The following is a 22,407-nucleotide window of genomic DNA, read 5'->3' on the forward strand; positions in this document are numbered from 1 at the left end:
GAAGGAGTTTCCAACGCAACCTTTGAATCGGGTAAACCTTCCGTTGCTTCAGCTATTAGAGCTTTGGATGATGTTGCTGTTCGATATTTGGTTCGAAGAGTCGCCAGGCGTTGGACCACAAGTTTTAAACATGGGTAGTTCGATGGTAAGGGAGATTAATTGATGTGTCACGTAGCGATTGCATAGAAGGGTAGGTGCTTTAAGAGACGGAATTTGAACCCACCACAGTCTCGCGGAAGAGCCAGCTGTTGTAGGGGTACTCTTGTTCCTCCACTTCCATCCCAAAGGAAGCTGCCGATGAGTGAGGAGATCGAAGCGATATCCATCGAGCGAGCACCACAGATCGACGCAATGTACCATACTTTGGGTAACAGGAACGTGTATAAAAGGGTTATTTTTTGGCGCAGGTTAAGGTTTCTAATCCTGTGGTAGCGTATCAGCTGCCGAAACACTTGGAAAACTATGTCCCAATTGCTGTTCATAGCTTTGCGTACATCGTTCGAAAACAAAATTCCCAGCAGTCGAAGACGTTCTTCGTTGCGAAGCCAAGGAATTTGCATCTGGTTGGCTGGCGTTGTGTGTCCTACGTCTAGTGCTATTGTTTTGTCGAGGTTGAGCAGAGCCCCCGAGCAGATGCCGAATGATTCGATCGCTTCTCTTACGCGCTCTATCTTGGATTGGGAAGTGGTCACTACTGAGATATCGTCGGCATATGCATTGATCAGGTCATCCTGATCGTTGCATGTTCCTTGGAGCTCAGTAATGAGGGGATGTAGGTATAGGATAAAAAGATGCATTGACAAGGGATCGCCTTGTCTTACCGAACGTTGGATGGGAAAGGGATTGGATAGTTGTCCATTCACTAGTAGACGAGATGTAGACCGATTGCCCATTAATCGAAGCAGCTTAACTTATCCTGGATTAAATCCTAATGAACTCATTGTTCTCCAAAGGAATCCTCTGTCAACTCGATCGAAAGCCTGAGAGAGATCAAATGAGACCAGTTTGCCACCAAGTCTCTTGCTCTTCAAGTTTACTATTCCAAACATTGAGCTTCTTTTACCGTAGGTCGGCTTTTAACTTGAGAGCGATTCAGAACGTAATTTTAGCCTCCTGGTTTGCATAAAAAAATGCCACTGATGATGCCACAAATGATTTCTCTGGTCGAGGACCTTGAGGTGTAGTTCGTCGGATAAGTTGTCTTTTGAAGCTCATCTCAAATCGTTCGTTGAGCGGGCCAACAAGTTGTTGAGCCTCGCAGTCCAAATGGCGACGGAAGTGCGCAATAAGTTTTGGTTGAGGGGTTTGTTGTGCTAAGTGCTTCCTGTATTAGACGATAGATTAAAAAAGGTAGAAAACCATCAAAAAGCTAAAGATCTCGCTCTCATGCACAATCGAGATGTAATGTGTAAACAGGAGTAAATACTTAGATGACGCCGATCCGAGCACATCGTATATAGTTACTAAATTAATGCTCAGCAATACACCGTCATGCATCTCAGAATATTAACTAACTCAGAATTGAAAAAAATGTCAAGAACATCGGGTAATTTGATTATCTTATATAATGTCTCGATGTGGATGGTTTTTGTGTGTCTGGCAGAGGTCTTTCTGGCTGTTGTACTATCGGAAAATATCTCCAAACTAATTACAAAATTAAGCAGCAACCAAGCTGTGGCTTCGAAAAAATACACATTTATTAAGTGTTGTACACTTTTTTGTCTTAAATCTTCACTGATTCCCTAAGATCAAATAATTTTCATCAATATAACATATGAACTGAAGATTTTAAATTAGGGTTTTTATCTACTACTTGCATTCACACAAGGAAACGATGTTACACAAAATTTTAATTAGTTTTCCTTGGATACTGATTGGAGTGGGAAAATTTTCATTATTTACCTCAAAGCAACACAATTAGGCTCTTCTTTGTAAAAGAGAAAGAAAAAAAACAACAATTACCGTATGCTACAATCGTTCTCGTCAAAAGAAGTTTAAACATCCTCGCAAACAAACCAAAGGAAACAAATAGCAAAACAATTTAACACCTCTTTCCATCGTATACCGATGTGCGTCACACGAGAACAGCATTTAGCATCAGAATGTGCTACCATTTTACTCTACTTGAGCGCATATTGTGCAGGCCGGAGGGCACCATGTAGGCATTATTTATTGCTGATATGTGTTTGCTTTTAATCAAACTCTGGCGTGGTTCTGTACCATTTTTTTCTGTCGTGCCATTTTTCTTCTGTCTGCGTGAGGGTTGTTTTTTTTTTCTTTCTTTCTCTCTCTCTTTCTCTCTCTCTTCATTTTATTTGCACAGTGCTGTTGCTTCTGCACACCCGAACGTCAAACAGTAGTAATATCATCCGAAACGCACCACACGAAATCCTACGAAACGGTTGCAAAACTGCAACAACAGCAACCACGCGGTGCAGTTCAGGCCAAGCGCGGGAGTAGGGCAGGAAAGGTCGTTGTTTCGCTGTTGAACTAAAACAAACACAACATGCTCAACATGATGGCGTGACCGAGCTGTATGCTTGAGAAACATGGCGCACGGTACGATACATAATCGAAAAGTTTGCCAGGAAAATATTTATCATTGTTCGCGGCTGGTGAGATCGAACCAATGGCCCTGTTGGTGTGCGGCTTACAGTCGGCAACGGGTTGGGAAAGAAAAGATATGAAAATTGAAGCCACCGCCGGTCACTTTTCATTGTTTTGTGTGAGTGTATGTGTGTGTTTTTATTTTTCGTTGTTGCCATTTTTCGACCCGAGAACTTTGCAGTCTTTTTCGCGGGGCACTGAGCTGGAAGATTACACGGTTGGGGAGGGAGAAAGAGAGTGAGTCGTTTGTAATAAAACCCAAACATGTACTCCCCCCCATTTGATTCGTGATTGGGAAGCTGGTGGAGTGAAAACGACACGAATTGACCCCGGGAGCTTTTCGCAGAAGCTATCGAATTTCATTTGAGGTGGAAACACGGGTCAACAACAACTCGTTGCAGTAAATGGAAATTGTAGAAAGTTCCGGTGTCTAGTGTTCATGTTCTCGACCTTTGACGTCCTTGATTGTCAAACACGGGGGTAACCTTTAGCCGAGCGACACTCGATATGTTTTATTTTATCAATTTTAGCATGGATTCTATTTTGGGCGGTATCAGGTGTAGTCGAGCTTGGCAAAATTTGAGTGCATTTTTCTTGGATTTCAGAATATTTATGACAAGGTGAGAGAGTTCTGGAAGGTTTTCAATTCATATCAGTTATGATTTATGAAGCGTTGGGTGTAACATAAATGTGGACAGGTCGAATAATGAGAACAATTTGGCAAGATTCAAGTACTGAGCATTCAGCTGTATTGTTTAATGTTTATTGTTTATTGTTGTTCGCCGATGGACTATAGAGCCCTCTCGGTAGCGTAAACAAATTACATATTACATGAGACATAACAATACATTACATCAGTACAAAAAAAAATCCACCGAAAATGCGAACAGACAAAACACTAAGTTGGACGGGAGGCACGTTAATAGGAAAGAGGGAGTCAAGACCTCTTGAAGTCGTAGTATCAGAGAAGTCGAAGAAACAGAAGAACATTTTTTTAATTATTTGACTTTACATTCCAAGACGGACATCAGCTCAGTTCTCAATGACAGGTAAAACAAAGAATTACCTGTAAATTGTGCGTTGATAGTACTTAACTTATTTTGGCAAGCTTCACCAAAAAAAAAAAAAAAAAAACACTTTGATCACATCTAGCTCAAATTTAACAATATTCATTGTGATTTTGTAAATTAATTACATTGATTAATTAACTTTAATGGCTACTTTGGAAAGTTCATTTGAAGCAGAAGCGTGAATGTCAATCAATTGTCAATGAACTTTAAAAATAAAGCGAATAATAGATCGTTCCCGTATTCTTAGTAAAATAATCTACTCAGTTGAATTTTCATTCTTGCATCTGTAAGATGTTCTTCTCCTTCTTGGCTTAACGACCTTCTAGGTCACGCCGGTCATCTAATGGCTTACTAGACTTGCCGATACCACGTAGTTGGATAGTCAGTCCTCACTACGAGAGGACGGTCCGGATGGAATTTGAACCTCAGCCCAGCCTTGTGAAGACCGGAGCCACTGGCGCCTACACCACCGGGCCGCCCTCTTACTCTCGCTCGATGGTCTTGCTTAACTCTTCAATGTATTCGAAGGTTTAAACAAATACATACTTTAAAATACTGCAAGATGTATTGAGACCGGAGGATACTTCCGACGTAATTTCGGCTAAATTGCAGACCGGAGAATGCCTCCGACTTCAATGACCAGTCTAAGGGTGTTGGTTAGAATGCTACTTTATTCAAATTCTTACTCGCTAATTTATACTACAAAAATGCTGACTGATCGGCAGTCTGTGGATATATCTGACCTAGTTGAACTGTTTTCGTTCGCTCATCTGATTATTGTTTCTTTTTTGGTTGATCGCACGTTTACCATTAACATTTTGCAGCGTCGGTAACATACGGCACATCGGTGCGTCACCAACAGAATGTATTAAACTAATAGTTTAAAAAATCAATAATAGTTATTGGAACATGTAAAATATTTATGATTTATTCAACTTGCTACTCTTACACTACAAAATAATATGCCAAATTAGTTTTGTTTCCATCACCATGATTAAGCTTATAAATGCCAGTCAATTTCCTTGCCGGATCAATCTGATGCTTCAGTAAAAGATTTTGCAGGCGGACGAAGGATGAGAAAACGAACGTTTATTCAGAACCATCCAAGCTCTACCCTGTGAGGGTCCTCCCTGTTTGGATTCTCGATATGCAAGATACATAATTTCTGCCGTCCGTTTGCTGTACCATCCAACAGTATCGACTCAATTCGATTATCGCATTCGAACGGTCAAACCCATCCAATTAAACTGTAATCTAACAAGCTTTCGGAAACCTGACCCGGCCCTGGGTGGAACGGAAGCAATGCTAGGATCTTCCAGCCCTAAATTATGTATGCTGCCTTGGATGCGGCAAATGTGACCACTTTGGGCGGGGACGAGCTATCGAGAACTGTTGAAGTTCAATCAAAATTTGTCCACCTAAAGTCAACGATGTGACTTGACGCCGAACGAAGTTGCCAAGAAAACCTTTCACGCCCTTTGGATGGTGTGTCTCTGCACAGGGGCAGCTTTTCCTTCGGCTACATTCCATTCGGAGTGGAAAGCGGTCGAAAAGTTTTCTTTTAGCATTAACTTCCAAAGTAAAGCCACGTCTGCCATTCTTGACCGGTTCGGAACATTCTAGCGCCGAGTGGATGGAAAGCGCTCCAATTTCTGGATCCTGTTAGTGAGAGCCTCTTCTTCCACTTCGTATCTGAAGCGTACCTAATCTATTTTACTAATTTGTAACATTCGCAAAAGTTCATTCTTCTGTTTGTATTTCATTGCTGCTGGTACTGCTGCTGCTGCTATAGCACAGATTGCGGCATCTAGAAAACGGGGCCGAGTCTTACCATCGGGGTTTTGATCTCATCCGACCATTAATGGAGGAAACGGGAACATTACTGTCACTATTAAATTCCCTCCACCAAGTGGGCTAGTAGTGTTCACTTCGTATGAGGAAGCTTAGCCTGTAGCCAGGCCAGGCAAATGAAGGGTGGCTAGAATTAATATTATGTACTCGTCTGGGGTAGTGTGGTGTTATCGTTATCGCCCGGGTACGGTTGAACAAAGGCTACACAATACATGTACACGTGGTAAGTAGCGGGCAGTGTAAGTACATTATAAATTAATCTCTCCCTGCACAATGTGTTCTGGTGTGGTGGGTCTCGGACGGATACATTAACATAAATGAACGATAAATTGAGAATAGCTCAGAATGGTATGAAAATTTCTACAGGGAACGTTAGTGAAATGTAGAATCATTTTGCTTTAAATATAAAGTAATCCTATCAAACCATTGTTCCATAATAAAAAAGTGGATATTATAAAACATCACCTTATTTTTAAGATGTGGGTAATTTAAGTAAAGGAAGCAGTTATTGATTGAGCAGGATCTTCTCAGCATATGAGGTTGAAATCTTATAAAGATTGAGTATGGGCCCGGTGGTGAGACGGCAGGACCGGGATGCAAATCCCATTCGGGCCGTCCCTCCGTCGCCAGGACTGACCATCGTGGTGTTGGTAGTCTAGTAAGTCATTTGATGGCCGGGGTGAGCTAGAAAGTCGTTAAGCCAAGAAGGAGAAGAAGCATGAGAACATTTGTAGGGTCTTAAGTGTTGATGTATGTCTTCCTCTTAAAACAGGAACGCTCAGTTCTTCATAGCCAGGTCCGGCAGTTATACTAATGGTCTGCAGTGCTTGTTGGAAGGGCCACGCAGGCAACACTCTTGTGTACGAAGTGAACTTGTGCTCCAAAGATTCGACTTCCTCGTGAAATGAGCTTTGTGCCGAAGCTTTTTGACTCATCCTGTAAAGATATGCGCCACGACGTTCAGGTCAAGGAGCCAAGGGCTTCAATCATGGTTCTCACCTGCTCTAGTTTAGGAAGGGAGGAAGTCACCATTTAGACGTCGTCTGCATACGCATTGATCAGGTCATCCGGACCGTTGTAGTTAATTTCGAACCTTGTGATGAGGGTTTGTAGGTTCAGCTGCCAAAAAGATGCATCGTCAGAGAGTTATCTTGTCTTATAGAGTGACGAATATGAAAAGAAGGTGAAAGCTGACCATCGACAAGAGGACATCGAACCAACTGTTCGCCAATGGAATTCAATAGATTAACTAACTGAGCATTGAATCCTAAGGAGACGAGTTTCCCACACAGTCTTTTCATCCTTTGACACACGCATCCATTCCATAGCATCTACCACCTCGTCAGTAGTATGTCTTTATCCCTGGAATCATTTATTAAGACGATCAATCATATTAATTTGTTCTAGATTTTAAAAGGCATAATCGATTCGGTTTCTGTTTTTGCTAATAAAATTTTATCTCTTTAGCTGAATGAGTCATTTATGTTAAAGAATATTTGGGAATAATGTTTTTTTAGGTTCTGCAGTTTTGGGTTGGAAAAAGTGCTAAATTGGTGAAAATTCCCTTTAAAGTTTGGAATTTAATTCCAGAAACTAAATCTTGAGAAGCTAATCACCACGCTTGACAATTCGAACGAATCTCATGTCAATAAGTACAAAAATACAGCTTCAATAAAATATTAATCTACAAAACTACTTTACCTTCTTCACCTGATGTCATTCTTTCTCGACTGTCTTAGCTGCAGTAGCTGGCTGAAGGAAAGTACTGCAGCATCGTCTTACAAACCAGTAGTGGCATCAGCAGCATAAATAGTGAACTATCTTTTCGCTAGCTGCTTCGCTGCAACGCGGTTAGCACCGAAATCCAACGGACATAAACCCACAACAGCAAAAAAAAAAAAACACAAAAGAAATAGAAAACGACGAAAAACTCTTTCCACGACGGAAGCGCACTCAATAACGTCCCTTACGCTGAGATGAGCATATCGTCAAATCCGCGTCAGACGTTTCATTCCGTACAGCACTCCGTTAGGGGTTCGTGTTTCTTTTTTGTGTGTATCTCCCCGATTTTCCAGCACTTTTTGCTCGACTGCCACCTTCCTCAGCTGCACATCCAGCACCGTTGCGTTTCGATAAGAAATCAGATTTGCTGCTAGATTGTGAACGGAATTTATACGAGCGGTAATCTCGATTGTTCTTACGGCGCACCGGGTATACGGCATAACCTGCATACGCAAACGGGCACACTGGGTTTGGACGCTCGTACTGCGCGAAGCAGGGCAAATATGTTTTATCTAGCAGAGTGCGGTGGCTCTTGCTGCTCCTGCTTCAATTGAGTTAACATTTCGCAGGTTCTGAAAGGTCGCAGCGCGTGGTAGCAGGCGCACCGTGCCACGGTGTGGCACGCTAGTCGAACAATTTTGGCGGAGAATTTATTCTCTCTGCAACGACGCCGGGGCACGGAATTTCTTGGAAAACTGATTTCTTGCTAGCGCAAGTGGGGGATGAGCTGGTGTGTGTGTGTGTGTGTGTGTGTGTGCGCTGTTGCAATGCCGAAAGACGAAACATCGTAACATCATCGTTTCCTCCCGAGCACCGGGGCTGGCACACCGGCGCTACACACATGCCACCCTAGCCGCTCACGTCCGTTAGCTACAAATGAATATAAATCCAAGTAATCGCACCGTGGAGTAAAATAAACGCGTCAGATTTTGTAATCGTAAATATTCAAGCAGCATTAATGTTCAATTACTTTGCTGCCGATCGGATCCGGGAAGAAATGGTCCGGGTGGAACATACGCTTTAACTAGTATGGCAGAGAAACAGGGACGGCGCACAGAAGGGAGACAATGAGCGAGTGCATAAGTATGGCCAGAAATAGGCGCTCGTTACTATTGATGGTGTCCGCAGGGCATCGAGTCGAATAATTGCTAGGCTGGCTGGCAGGAAGGCTGACAAACGTACGGTGCTTGTCGGTGGTTCAAGCCAACAAGCGCCTGTAAGCTCAAATCTCCGGTGCGATAATGTTTTATGTGCACAACGAAACAGTACCGTCGAAGATAGCTTGTGTGACGCTCTGGGGCAAGCTGCGGGAAGTAGGGTGTCCGGTGAGGGAATGGGAACAAATTATAAGCCAGAATCGGTGTTCTTATGGGTGAACATTAAGATGGGATAGATTTTCATTACACGTTGATGCCGATCGTTGCAATGGTCATTGATGGTTCATGAAACAAATGCTGGGTGCAGGTACTTTGATTGATGAAATGGATTAAAATTCTACAGGAATGTCCAGGAGGGTACAATGCTTTACTTTAATTGCAAGCTTGATAAATTATTTATATTGTGATTGATTTCGTGATCGAGTCCTGTTTCTTGTCATATGAAATGAGACTGAAAATATAAAATTGGTTATCTTCTAAATTGGACTCAAATATTCCTACGAAAGAGGCTTGCAAAGTTGAGGTGTTTGAGAAGGTTGCCTTTCAGTTTTCTATTTTATATTCCTATGTTCCTAAGGAGAGGTAATTACATAGCTAATTATATTGTCCAAATCACCATTTTAAAAAGAGCTACAGTTTAACAAATACATGGAATAGCTAAACTTAGCAAATTAACCATACAAAACGGGAAACGAGATCGTCCAATTTGGCATCGGGATCGTTGATCATAGTATATAAGTCTTATCATGTGTTGAAAATCCGTCACAGAAATGGAATTTTTCAATTTGTTTAATATGATGCCGCTAGCTCATTCCTGATGCCTGGATCAAAGTTCAAATCGGCTCTAGAGCGGTTAATTTGGAACGCAGGATACGTTGCGATTTTAAACGCTTATCACTAGTTCCGTCGCTTACAGGAGGCTGGTCCTTTTAGGAACTATGTAAGCCTTATATTTGAGTCATTTTTACCTTTCATATTTCGGGGAAGCACTCTGTTCGACCAACGTTTCTTGGTGGGTCTTTCGCAGAATGCTTACAGATGTTTAGATACGAACGCACCTTTAACCGATTGTCAGTCTCGATGTTCGAGAGCAATAGATGTGCCGAACGCGTGTACCGAGAACTACAGATTACACAAATGTTAGTCAGAACGAGGCACAAACGACACGGTAGAAACAAGCTAGAAACCACATAAGCGGATTACACACGCCAAAAGTTTCTATGGGCATATCACGTTTGAGATCTCATATTTATCGACAGATAGTTCCCAGTTTTGAAGGAGACACCAGGTCAGCAGTTTGCGCTGCGTTTGTACAGAACCATACAGCAAGCGGGATGCGCGTGCTAAGTAGCAACTGACGCTTGTTTGGAGATTGATATTGCAAGCAAGTTACACATATGGAGCAATATGTTACAAGGCGGTGTGTCGCGTCCAGCAGCTTGAGGCTCGCAACTCTTGCACCGCGTTTCGCTTGTCATAGTTTTTGATAATACAGAAAGTAAATTGTTGATAACTTTTCAAATCAGTATTTAAATTTTATTGTCGTTTTTCGCTGCGCGATGAAGAAAGGATAAATCATAGGGCGCGCCTTCCTTTTATCCTCTAACGCCGCGGGCAAAAACCCTCCAAATTCAACACGATCTCCTTTGACAGCGTATCTTTCGGTTTTATCGTTTTTGCCCTGATTTCGTCCAGCTGTCGGTTTCGACTAATCCGCACATATGCGATGCCCTGAGCCATTGCGTACGTGACACGGTGCATTGAAGGATTAATACATATGCAGGAAAAATCGCAGTTAAAAAGGACATTTGTAAATAGCACTTAGAAAAATTAATTGCACGTAAGGCTGTGAGAAAGAAGCATCGTTTTTATGACCAATTATGACCAAAGTCAATGAGAATTGGTTGGAGGAGAGTTCATCATCAAATCCATAAGACTCATTTTATTTTAAAGTTTTTCCATCCTACTATCACTTCGTTTTGGCAGTAACAGTTTGCTATAAAAATTCTCCTCAAAGTAAAACAGTCTCACAAACGTTTCTCACCTGAGCAACGGATAGTTTGCACCACCGTATCGCTTACCACCTTTGCTTGTTAACATTTCTGCAAAACCACAATCGTCCTCAACCTGGAATACCTGCACCGGTTCGAAGGTTCGCTCGAAGGTGTCAAATCTTTGCATACCACAATCTTTACATTACAACGATGCAAAACCACTCTCGGACCGGTGCCGCAAGGTGCCACAAGCAACATTCAATGCATGGCTGCTTGAGTACGAAAGCATGCGTAAAGGAAAGTAGCTTCTTGTGGGCGAACGATACAGATCCCATGTCCTTACGGGACACAAGGGTAGAGTGGCTTTAGAGTTAGGTTTGTGTCCATTGTTGAGAAATGTTTGCAGCACGGGGTGAGAATTTTCAACCCAACCATGGTTTGCCAGCACGTGTTTTCTTTCTCGATTGTAAGAAAAGGCTGTACATGTGCCGAGCGTATCAGCTTTCTAAGAATGGACTTTGGTATTAACGAATCGATTATTACCGTGCGTTGGGAATTCTCGTTCAGTATTAATGAACTAATGTCGTGCATTTGAGCTGCCGGGAGGGTAGAAAATCTTGGAAAATTATGTTTAAAAGGCTTTAGTCTAGGAAGGAAAGCTAAAGGCATACCGTATCAACTCCAAGTGCCCCTTTTTGGTTCGCCAGCTTTGTACGTGTGCACACAATTGCATATCTGCTGGACGTATAAATATCGGAGTCCATAATCTACCCCTCGAGAGATACGCGGTCCCGAGTTTCGGTCGTGACGTTTCTCATCCCGTGTATGACGGCATCGGTCGCTCTTCTTTACACGTTGCAACACTTAGCAAGAAAAGGCAATTAAGAAGTCTGTCATACCTTGCGCACCATCCACCCAATGTTTATGTGGTTTTGTTTGCGTGTGTCGTCCATTCTTCTCTTCTGGGAAGGGTTCTGTGCACAATAGCACAAAGAAACCATTCGGCATCTCGTTGTTTCTCGGCAACCTCCCTAAGGGTGAAGGTCCTCTTCAGGACGGGCAATACTACTGCACTGCAGGGACGAACTTTTCCATTGGAATGAATAATTCAGCAGAATGAAGATCATAATTTAAAACCCCCTATTTCCTGTTCCCGCAAATGCCATGTATGTGTGTATGTGTGTGTGTGTCCAAGATGGTCCTTTCGTTGCGTTCTGTTCGATTGGAGTTGGGTTCCACAAGGGTACGCTTTAATGCTAACGTACGAGCTCAGTACATCGATGTAATCAAATTTGCCTGTACTTGCTGCTTCCCGTTATGGGAGTCTCTGCTAGCAGTCTGACTTATCTAAATTTGATAAAATTTTAAACAAATAGCAAATATCGTTGCATTGTTTGCTCAGTGCACTACTGCCATTACCTGAGTACCATACGTACAGTGCATTCTCATCGTTGTGGAAAACTCTTCCGTGGTTCGATTGCTCGAACAGACCGAGTGTGCAAGTATCTACTTTGCTATTGAAATAAAACGGGTCAGCTCATCCTTTTCAAGTTGAACCGTTGCAACAAACAGTACAGAAAGCTTCTTACAGCGCACCGAACAAATCGGATCACATACCATTGGACAGCAAAAGGGCACCTTGTGACCTGTTGGCTTGTTGCAGTACGATTGATTAGATTTCAATCGAGTGGGTGAGCTGCGGTGAATCAATATCGGCAAAATTTCATGTGTGCTCTATTAAATATCGATTCCGTAGCAATAGTACGCCTAATGACCATGCCCCTTTTTCAAAAAGCAATCGAAAGCGATTTAACTTATTGGTAAAATTATTAGCCCTGTGGTTTGAGCTAAAGTTGAGGTGCGTAGCATGGGAATATGGGTTTCCCTTATCAAACAAGAGTGGAATTAATTTATTTCAGTCTGCAATACAGCCAACTCCTTTGGAGTGTGTTGATTATTTGGGTTTAACGTATGATCAAGCGTATTATATGAAGGCTCGGCTACAAGTAGCGTATATCTTTTGAATAAGTAATAACTGTTGTTTTTCAGCAAGTGTTGTGTTTTATTTATTATAAGTTTTTCCTCTGGCTTGCATTTGTTTCGCTGTGCTGGTAGATTTGGCTGGAACAATTTTAGCATGATCATTTAGAGGTAATACTCCTTCTGGTTTATTGTGAGGTGGGTGAAGAATTACATTGGGTTAAAGGACAAAGTCAAAGATTTTAAAAGTTACATGAAATATGATCTCAACTTAAAATCGCGCTGCTTTAGCCCATTCAGCGTATGTCTCGCTTTGCTCTGCGTTCTTAGGGCACTCATCCAGGTAACCGGACCAGGTGCCTGCTACTTGAGCTCTAGCTTCTCGAGGAAAGGATGCTGAACGCCAGGCGATTGTTCGTGGTGGGGCTGCTAAATGGCCACATTGAATGTCCCGTATTACTCTTGACTCGCGGCGAATATCTTCGCGGGTGCCCGTGTTTTATGAGCGTGGTCCTTGTTCTCTGTGGATTCTTGGCGCCCAACTTTCGGATCATCCGATCTTTGATTTCCTTATGTGGTGCGATTTTAATTGTTTGTGATGGGTTCGAACCTGGCATGTCTTACTCAGTTTTTGAACAATATAAATGTCCTGCGCGCGTCACTGTCAGAACTGTAATTTACTAAAATACTTTTACGCTATCGAGTAGGATTTGTGGACCGTCGGTTAGTAAGCCAAATTATGAAACTAAGCCAACTTTCTCTGGCTGATAATTTTTTTTGAAAAACGTGCCTTTACTTCACTGTATGTATTGTATTTTCAAACCGGTTTCAAAGACGATAAAATACCCATTCAGTTAAACCTCAAATATGTATTTTTTATTAATTTTTTTTTAATTACATGAGCATCAATAGGGGCGGTCCGGTGGTATAAATGATTCCGACGCCGGTCTTCAAACGGCAGAACCGGGGTTGCCTTCCGGACCGACCCCCCATAGTGAGGACCGACTATCCAACTACGTAGTATTGGCAAGTCTAGTAAGCCATTTCGATGGCCGGCATGACGTTAGAAGGTTGTTAAGCCTTTAAGAAGAAGAATTGAACAATAAAACTAGATCGATTTTGCGAATAAAAAAAATCATTTTTATAGTTGGAATTAATTTAGATTTCTTTACAACCATAAATACTTGAAAAAACATTATTTAAATATTTATTTGTGTGGCAACTACGTCCTTTGAAAAGAATCTTGTATTTTTTATTAGCAATTGCTTTACTTTAGTTTGTCTCTCAATCTCGCCGTTCTTTTTTGTAAAAAAAAACTCGTTCTTTAACTATAAAGCTGTTGATTGCTTAACACTGTAGAAATGTTCATCAAAAATGAATGGGTCCAGACTGCATAAAATATCGAAATCGTTGTCATCATTCAAGCAGTCAAGTCATGTCAAGCAGTTAGTCGTTTTTAGCCTATGTTCATCAAATATACTCAATCACTATCAACGCTGGTAGTTTGATGAACCGGTCCGTGTATTGTGTGTTTTTCGCGGAACGACCACATCAACCATAGTAAGTACGCTCAATCAACCTACCACCAGCCGGTCGGCCGGCCCAGAACACACATACCAGGAACTACATATTTCATCTGTCTTCCCATACACATCAACTCGTTTCAATGCAATGAAGCAGATAGCTTCTATGGTTTCTAAGGTTCATTGCCTTAGGCGCATTGATAGTGTAACACCGTGAAAAAGTTTATTAATATATTTTCTACGAATTACAAAACAAAAATATAAACAGCTGTAAACCCATGCTGATGTTACACGTAACATAAAATTGCTAAAGATTGATTGATAAATATCATCCTCTATATCATAAAATAATTCCATAATAAATGCTCAGACATGACTCGCTCACTGATCCCGGCACTAGACGGCAAGAAAAACTAATTACCTCGATGTTGGCCGATCTGGTGTGTACTTGATTTCAATAAAGCATCTCCTAACTTTTGTGCGAAATAGAAATGCACCATTCAACGCACCGAAGGGCAACCGGGCAAGACTAGTCAAACACTATAATCATTATCGGCTCATCAATACCACCGGAATGATGTTGGTTTAGGACACTTGGCATAAAAGTGATTTCCCACTCCCGGTTTCACCCCACATCGTGCCGGATAAAGAAACAAAAGGAATGGAGGGGGTGATAAAAAAAAATACGCTCATCCATTCTGATGGACCAGATCAGTTGGAATAATTCTACCCGGTGCTTCGATTTATCTACTCCCCTGTTCCTGTTCCATTCACCATCACCCTTGTAACCGATTTGAACCGAACGAAAAGACAAGGTACTCGACTCGTGCACGGCTTGCCGAGCTAGCTGTTGCATGCCGGCGCGCCTGTGGGTTGCGGTTTACGAGCTAGTTAAGAGTGGGCAAATGGGCACTACATCCATTAGCCGATCGGCACGGTAGATTGACGGTTTTGCTGGGTCTGTCGGATTTTACGAGCCAGTGGACTTTCCTGTCCCGGGCCGAGATTTTATCGACCAAATGTTGGAGTGTATCGTTAATTAAAAGCTGACTAGCCGGCCTATCGTGTAGTGCCGGGACCGTGAGTGTTATGCAGGCGATGATTCGGAATTTACACGTGAAAAGTGGGAGTGAGAAAAAAAAGATGCTATGTTTGTGGTTAGCATGCATTTAGGCGTAAGAGTAGTTTCATCCATCGATGATAGCAGAGTGTGTTTTTCGCTTATGAATATGCTTTATATTGTTGACTATTTTCTTCAAAATTTAAGACCATGTTCTGTTTCGTGTTGTCAGGCTGTTTTGCTATTATGTCTTTAGCTAATCTTGTACAAATTTAACATTCCGAAATTTAAAAAAAAAAGACAAGATGTGTGTATTTGCCTGTTTCTTCCCAGTGCGACATGAAAACTGACACACAAAAAGAAGGAACCTAAACATTGATAAAAAACCAAATCTTTTGGTTCGTTTGACCCATCGAGCACCATTCACCAGCAGCAGCAAGTTGTAGAGACTCCCTATGGGAGGGTAGTGGATGATGAACAAAAGCCAACCCGGCCGGAGAGATCTTGACTTCTCGAAAAAGCTTCACTACAAAACCACAACGATTGTCATTCATCTCACACAAAACCCGAGCGAACGACCGGTTGTGTCAGCTCGGTTGTCAGTCGTATTTGTTTGGGTAGGTTGGAAACATTTGCAACAATAATAGATACACTAAAGAAAACGAAAAACGAGAAGACGGCTAGGCAAGAATGAATCGCACGGCGAAGGTTGAGAGTAGCTCGCAAGCACTGGATGCTGTTTTGAATGGGGAGGTTGGAAAAACGGCCTCCTTCACACTGACAATAAGCAGTGATTTTGTTTCGTGTTGTTTCCGTGCTCGGTAGGAACCACTGGGGAACATCCCAGCTACCCCCAACGACCGACGCTCTTAGGTGACATTAGCTCTAGGGGCTTTGCAGTGAAAGAAAGCTGTCTCTCACATGTTTCGGGCGGGTCGGTCGGATGGATCGGATCGGCCGAATGAATGGACCGTGCCTTGCGTGGTCTCGTTAATAAGCTTCCTCACGATGCGCTTCAACGCAAGCCCTTTGCTTGCTTGCTTGCGAGTTCACCATGTGATGTGTGTTGCGGTTGACTCAAGTGTCCCACTGGGTAGGTAAGTTCCGGTACGCAGTAGATAAAACTACAACAGCACATTTTTCCCCCACACCACTACCGTTGGCAACACGGTGCACGGTGTGTTTGCTTGCTGGGTTTCGCTTCGGGGTCACATTTTCCGAACGATCTCACACGAAACACCAACCATGGACAGGGCATTGAGAAGCGAATGCTTATCTTATTTTTACTACATCGTGACGGAGGACAGCGAGTTGCGAAATACCGGCGACAGGCATCATTCGCTGCACGTTTTGAGTTGTTCTTTAATGCTGGCGATGGGTTGCGCCATTGGATTGGAAGCGTGTACAGCTGTATATCGGTAGTATGGTCTACCCTGTGTGTAGTGCGATGAGTTGCGGGCGGTTGGCAACACTGTCCTGGGAGTGCTTATTTTTCTATTATACACTTACATTATGAGCAACATGTACCATTGAAAGGCAATCCCCACCCACACGGTTTCCGTTTTTGCTGCCCCAACTCGCCCTAGACACGACTCAATGAGCTTCCAGTGTGAATCCAATGCAATAATATCGTCCGTCGAGACGACCGGAGTTTGTGTGTGTGTGTCCAGTCCAGCGTTGGAGGAGCAAACTTGCTTTTCCTTTTCCAAGAACTGCCAGCAAGAATCTGGTTGCTCTCGGAAAAACCTCGAATTCACCCAGGCGAGGAAAGGATGGAGACAACGGATGAAACTAGACAGGCAGTACGTTCCCTACCGCAATGGACGATTTTTCCTGGCGTACCAATTGCATCGAAGGCGATTGCAAAAGCGAGAAAATGTGCCCGAGGTGAATTGGAAATGCTTCAAGTATTTCGAATCCGTTGGCATACCCTCGCTCCTTCACAATGCAATCGTTCCTCGCCCCGAAGCTCACCGGGATGCATCGAACATTGGGATCTGCTATTTATCCAGCAGATCAAGATGTCCTGCACGGCGATGGTGGTGGAAAAAACAACAACGAAGTATACGATATGATTGGAAAACGCTCGACATCGATTGCTTTACCCAACGGCAGGCAAGCGTTGTGGTGTCCGATGGTCAACGATGCTTCTTCAATCCATTCAGCCCTGAGGGTAAATCAAAGAAAAACATTGCCCGGGCTCCGTGCGAGACACAATCTAGAGGAAAAGTTTACTTGGTTTGATGTCTAATCACAAAGGGTAGCAGAGAAAAAAGGGAGAGAGAGCGAGAGAGCGAAAAAAGTAGGAACGCTGGCTATGGTGTGTGTATCTTTTCAAACTGATTGTTATTTCAGCTGGCAAGGGAGGATGGTATTGAGGGAGGACATTCACACACACACACACACACGCGCGTACAAGCATGAAATTTGATTTTAATTTATTGGTCTCTGCAACTCGATTATAGGGTTTAGTTTAAGATTCGCTTCTTTCTCCACTTTGTAGCTTTAGGGCAAATGTATTCACAACATGTGTTTTGGAGACTAGGATAATAAGACATGTCTTTTATCTTTATTTCGATATTACGGATATAATTTTAAGAATAGTTTACTCTGCGTTTAAGAGTTAAGTTTTGAAAGCGTATTGGCTTCAAAAGCTAATTATTTTAAATTAACGTATGATTTGTTTGAATGCTTCTGAATTATTCATATTTTATTGAAAAAGATGACATTAAACCAATGGTTTAAAGGATTTATTAATGTATTAGAGTTTCAGTTGAATCACATGAATATATTTTTTAAAGTTACCCATTTCAATCTTCTTTTGTAAGGTCAATTATATGTAAAATGTAAGCTATTACAATTCACTCGTTGTTATTTTTCTTGTATTTTAAGAATATATAAAACGTTGCTGGATATTCGGATATAATTTATATGGAAATTGATATCGGTAGGATCGGTAAATTGGTTCGCTCGTTGCGCCGTTTAGTTTAGCAAAAAAAATTTTCTAATGTCCTGTTTAATTTTTAACATATTTCGTTCCGTGGGTTCGTTATGTGCCAGGTGTTGCTTTGTATTTACGATTCTTACCTGGTTATTTTCTATCCTGGTTTGTTTTATCCAAATCAATTTCTCTTTGTGCTCCGAATTAGTAATTCCAGATTGGCTAGACTAGCTCTCCATCAATAAGTGAATTTGATTAAAATCTGATTTGTGATTGATACACTGTTTGATAGAAGCTGGTCAAAAAAATTAGATTTTTAGACTAAAAACATCATAGCAATACTGAGGCCTTTCCATGCACTTGCATCCATACACTTGAGCAACCAGGCGCCTCCATCTCATGTTGTTTACTCTAGCATGCGAATAGATAGTTATCTACATTTATTTATTTGTATTTAAGTAGTTGTAAACAAATCTTGCTAACGCCAACTGCCACTATCACTCCGCAGAATGTCAGATTAGGTGTCAGAAAGTGAGAAAGCTACGGCACACCGCCGTATGGTCACCACCGCTTGTGATGATTATTGTCGTGTACGCAACGGTCCACGTTATCGGATTGGAGCGGATTAGTCGAAACCGACAGCAGAGCGAAATCTGGGCGAAAACGATAAAACTGAAGGATACGCTGTTGGAGGGGATCGGTTCGGATTTAAAGAGTTATTGACCGCGGGAGTTAGCGAATAAAAAGAAGGCGCGCGCGATGATTTATCCCTTATTTTATAGTTCCGCGCAGCGAAAAACGACAGTAAAATTTGAATGCAGGTTTGAAGTGTTACCAACGCGTTACTTTCTGTATTTGCAAAAACTGTTATATTCTGGGTATGTTTGTTATCAGCTTTACATTGTAAAATATCTAAGTATACAAAATGGCGAAAAATATTTGTCTAGATCATTGGTATTTGATCTTTGTATCTTTGTATTTCAGAGTGTTTGTAACATTGCTAACGTTCTGCCCTACCGATTTTAAATACGCGTTATTGTTACAATACATTGCAGGTTTTATAATTACAATATGCGGTGATCTTAGTGAAGAATGTTTTCATTTTACATGCGAAATGTTACATTTTACTTGAAAGCTGTACATAAAAAGAAAAACTAGAGAGCTTTCTTTCAAAACCGATACAAAAACATAAATATTTAAAACTTTTACGGATCTTTTTCAACGACAGCTCCATGCAGTCGCCACCATACTATGCGACAAGATCATTGTAATACCATTAAGCTACGTGTCAGTTGTGTAACTGCAACAAACAGAGCTACTGTTCTCGTGCAAACGACTGCTAACCATTGCCTCCATTTTATTGCCCACCAAAACGGCGACCTTTTCAATGCATCGGTTTTGCTTCTATTTTGTGTTCGCTAACAATGTCATGTTTGTCACTGGAAGTAGCTCAAAATTCTTATCAAATTGAATCTTCTTCACCTTCGGTTCGTTCCTTTGAGTTTGATTCTAACGTATTGTTGGCGCAAAGCTTGACATTGACATTGTCGGTAAGCAGCACAATACACCATTCTGGTTCGGTTTAGCACAAGCAACTGCAATGCACCGAGATTTTTGCGTTACTTCGCTTACCGCTGCTAGTGGTTTGCGAGCGTCAAGATCCAATAAAACACGCCCGAGTATTGTGGTACGTGCTACCGTGGTGACCATCAGCTCTAGTAGAAACGTTGTTTGCTTCATCCAAGGCGATAGCGGAACAGTGCATAACCAGTGTTCCAAAGACGCAAGCTATCGTTTTTCGCTATTTTTGTGGTTAGTATCCTTTACAGGGAATTCTTTCGCAAACAAGCGCTTCCCACGGGAGACAAAGAATCGTCCCAGTGCAGTGTTGCTTCAACCAGTCTTGTCTCATGTTCTTCTTTCTCTCTACAATTGGTGTTGATCCAAAGGCTTTGTGGAAATGGAAAAAAAGTGATACTTGAAATTGGAGAAAACATTCGTGGTAACATACTTACACTTCCATTTGGTCGTTATCATCCTTTTTGCCTTTTTTCATTCGAGGAACACATACTTTTGCCTGTATCGGTTAGGCATTTAGGACACTGTGGGCTGGATGGTAACACCATTTTCCAGGAACTCTCTCAGTAAATGAAAATTCGACAATAGTTTTTTCGTTTTTGGTATATTTTTTTTCTCCTTAAAACAAATCTCTTCCTAACGAATGAAGAGTATTGAGCATAGTACGTGGAAGGTAAAGTTTTTGGAAACTTGCCCCAAAAAGTGTCTCTTTGTGCCCGGGTTATATTCAAGTAATCGAGGCCCCCTCGAACGATTAGAGCTTCTTCTCCGGTTACAATGATGCCATTCTCATTTCATTTATTCAACACCTTACCCATCCGAAACTGGTGTGCTAGTAAGTGAAATGTGGTGTCTGTTGCGTTGTAAAATCGGTTCAATGTAAACCTCTTTGCAGTTTGTGCGGAAATTGGGATGTGCCTGCATGTGTACGCCATCTGGAGTATTGCAGCTAAAGGATTCCACGCGTCAATGCGCTAAAACAGATGTTGTGTAGCTTTGTTATCTTTTCCTTATACGCGCAAATTGTTTAATTTTCATCGCGAACAAATTTTGTGAGTCCAAAAGGGCCGTTGTTTTGGAAGCAATTTGAAAAATCTTGTGTTTTTTAAGGCTTATCAGCGTTACTTATGTAGGTTCTTTTTTTTCGAACTTCGCTAAGCCAATCGAAGAAAAAACAGAAGATGCAATGTTCGTTCGTTATAATTCTTAAATAAAAGGCATACTTTTAGCAGTAAAAACATTCGCAACTGGTTGATTTTCACAATTCTACAAATCTGCTCGCTTGTAGATCTTGGAAATCTGTAGATACCAAAGATGTCCTGATAGGCGACTAAAAGAAGACGGCTGAAAGGTTCGATGGCTGAAAGGACCGGCGGTTAGCGAAGAAACAAAAATGCGAAGCCGAACATAAACCGGGTCGTGAGAATCGATGGAGAGAGAGAGAGAGAGAGAGAGAGAGAGAGAGAGAGAGAGAGAGAGAGAGAGAGATAGATTGAATGGAGCAGACTGGAGGATAAATTGAGGATGGCGTAAGGTAATGCGGGAATTATAGTGTAGAATAGAGGTGTCTAAAGAAAAAAAAACTATTGATAGTCGTGATAATATCGATTTTTACTAGTTAATGGTGTAAGGTGCTTCACTAGTGTCAATATCAAAATAGAAAAACTGAAACTAGTATGATAAGTTAAACCGTAAAATTCGCAACAAAACTCTGGCTACGTAGAAAAACTCCGGGGTATACCAAAACATCAGGGAATACGCTTTTTCGGGATGCATGAAAACATATTCAAATTTGACCGACTCATAATTTAATCCGAGGCATTTCGGGGAAAGTGGCAAGCATTTTTGTTTGAGTCGTTCCGCGAAGATACTGATGAAAGGTACGAAAAGATCTAAAATGCTCAACATTGCGCAACAGTTGATTCTGATCTGAATCGTTTGCAGTGTTTCGATCTCGATGGTTTCGATGAAAATCTTTGTAAAAATTGTCCACGTACACGTCCTAAAGGCGGTAAGGATTCTGAGGCATTCAACAGAGGACATTCGAAAAGAAACAGCTTCCTGAAATGCACGATCCCACTCGACATCGTCTTGCAAAAGTCCGGCTGCAGTGGCTGCCTGTCAAAAGAAAGCACAAATGGTACCTTCTACTGTCCGTAGATCCATAAATGACGTTGGACCTTTTCGGTAGCGTAACTTTAACCGAAGCCAGTACCGTTCCATCTGCGACATAAGACAGTAAACCATGCAGCCGACCACGATATCGGTGAGATGATCCTGGGGAGTTCACTGTTTCTCAGGACCGTTGTACCACAGGAGTCGTCTGGTTGGCTTTCCGAAACGATTATAATCTGGAACTTCTTGATACGTGAATGTGCGAGTGACTACATTGTTGGACATCAGCTCAAACAATCGCGTTAGCATAGTGTGATCGTAATGTTTTTTTTTTTTTTTCGGGAAGCGTTTCCTCGGGTATTTCCGATCGAATAGTGTTTGGAACGGAAACTGTTAACGTGGACATATTGGCCACGTTACGAGTGGATAGGGTCGCTATCGCTGCATCGTGGGCGTCTCCGCCGATGGAGCCGCTGCATCTTGATCACCCGTAACCGTTTGTGGTTGCTTCTTAGCGGCAACACGTTCAGCTCGACGCTGGCGCTGATATTCGGATTGATGCTTTCGGCGCAACCGTAACACACTTTCGGCGATCGTCAAGTGCCTTCCTAGCTTTTTTCAATCATAAAAACCAACGCAACTACTACTACATAATTATTCTGAATCACCTGTAATATTGATATATGATTTCGCGGAAACATTGTAGATATTATGAATACGGAGAAACGACGCATCCAAGTAGGGGTAAA

Source organism: Anopheles maculipalpis, chromosome 3RL (genome assembly GCF_943734695.1).
Source record: "Anopheles maculipalpis chromosome 3RL, idAnoMacuDA_375_x, whole genome shotgun sequence".
In the NCBI taxonomy this organism is placed as follows: domain Eukaryota; kingdom Metazoa; phylum Arthropoda; class Insecta; order Diptera; family Culicidae; genus Anopheles; species Anopheles maculipalpis.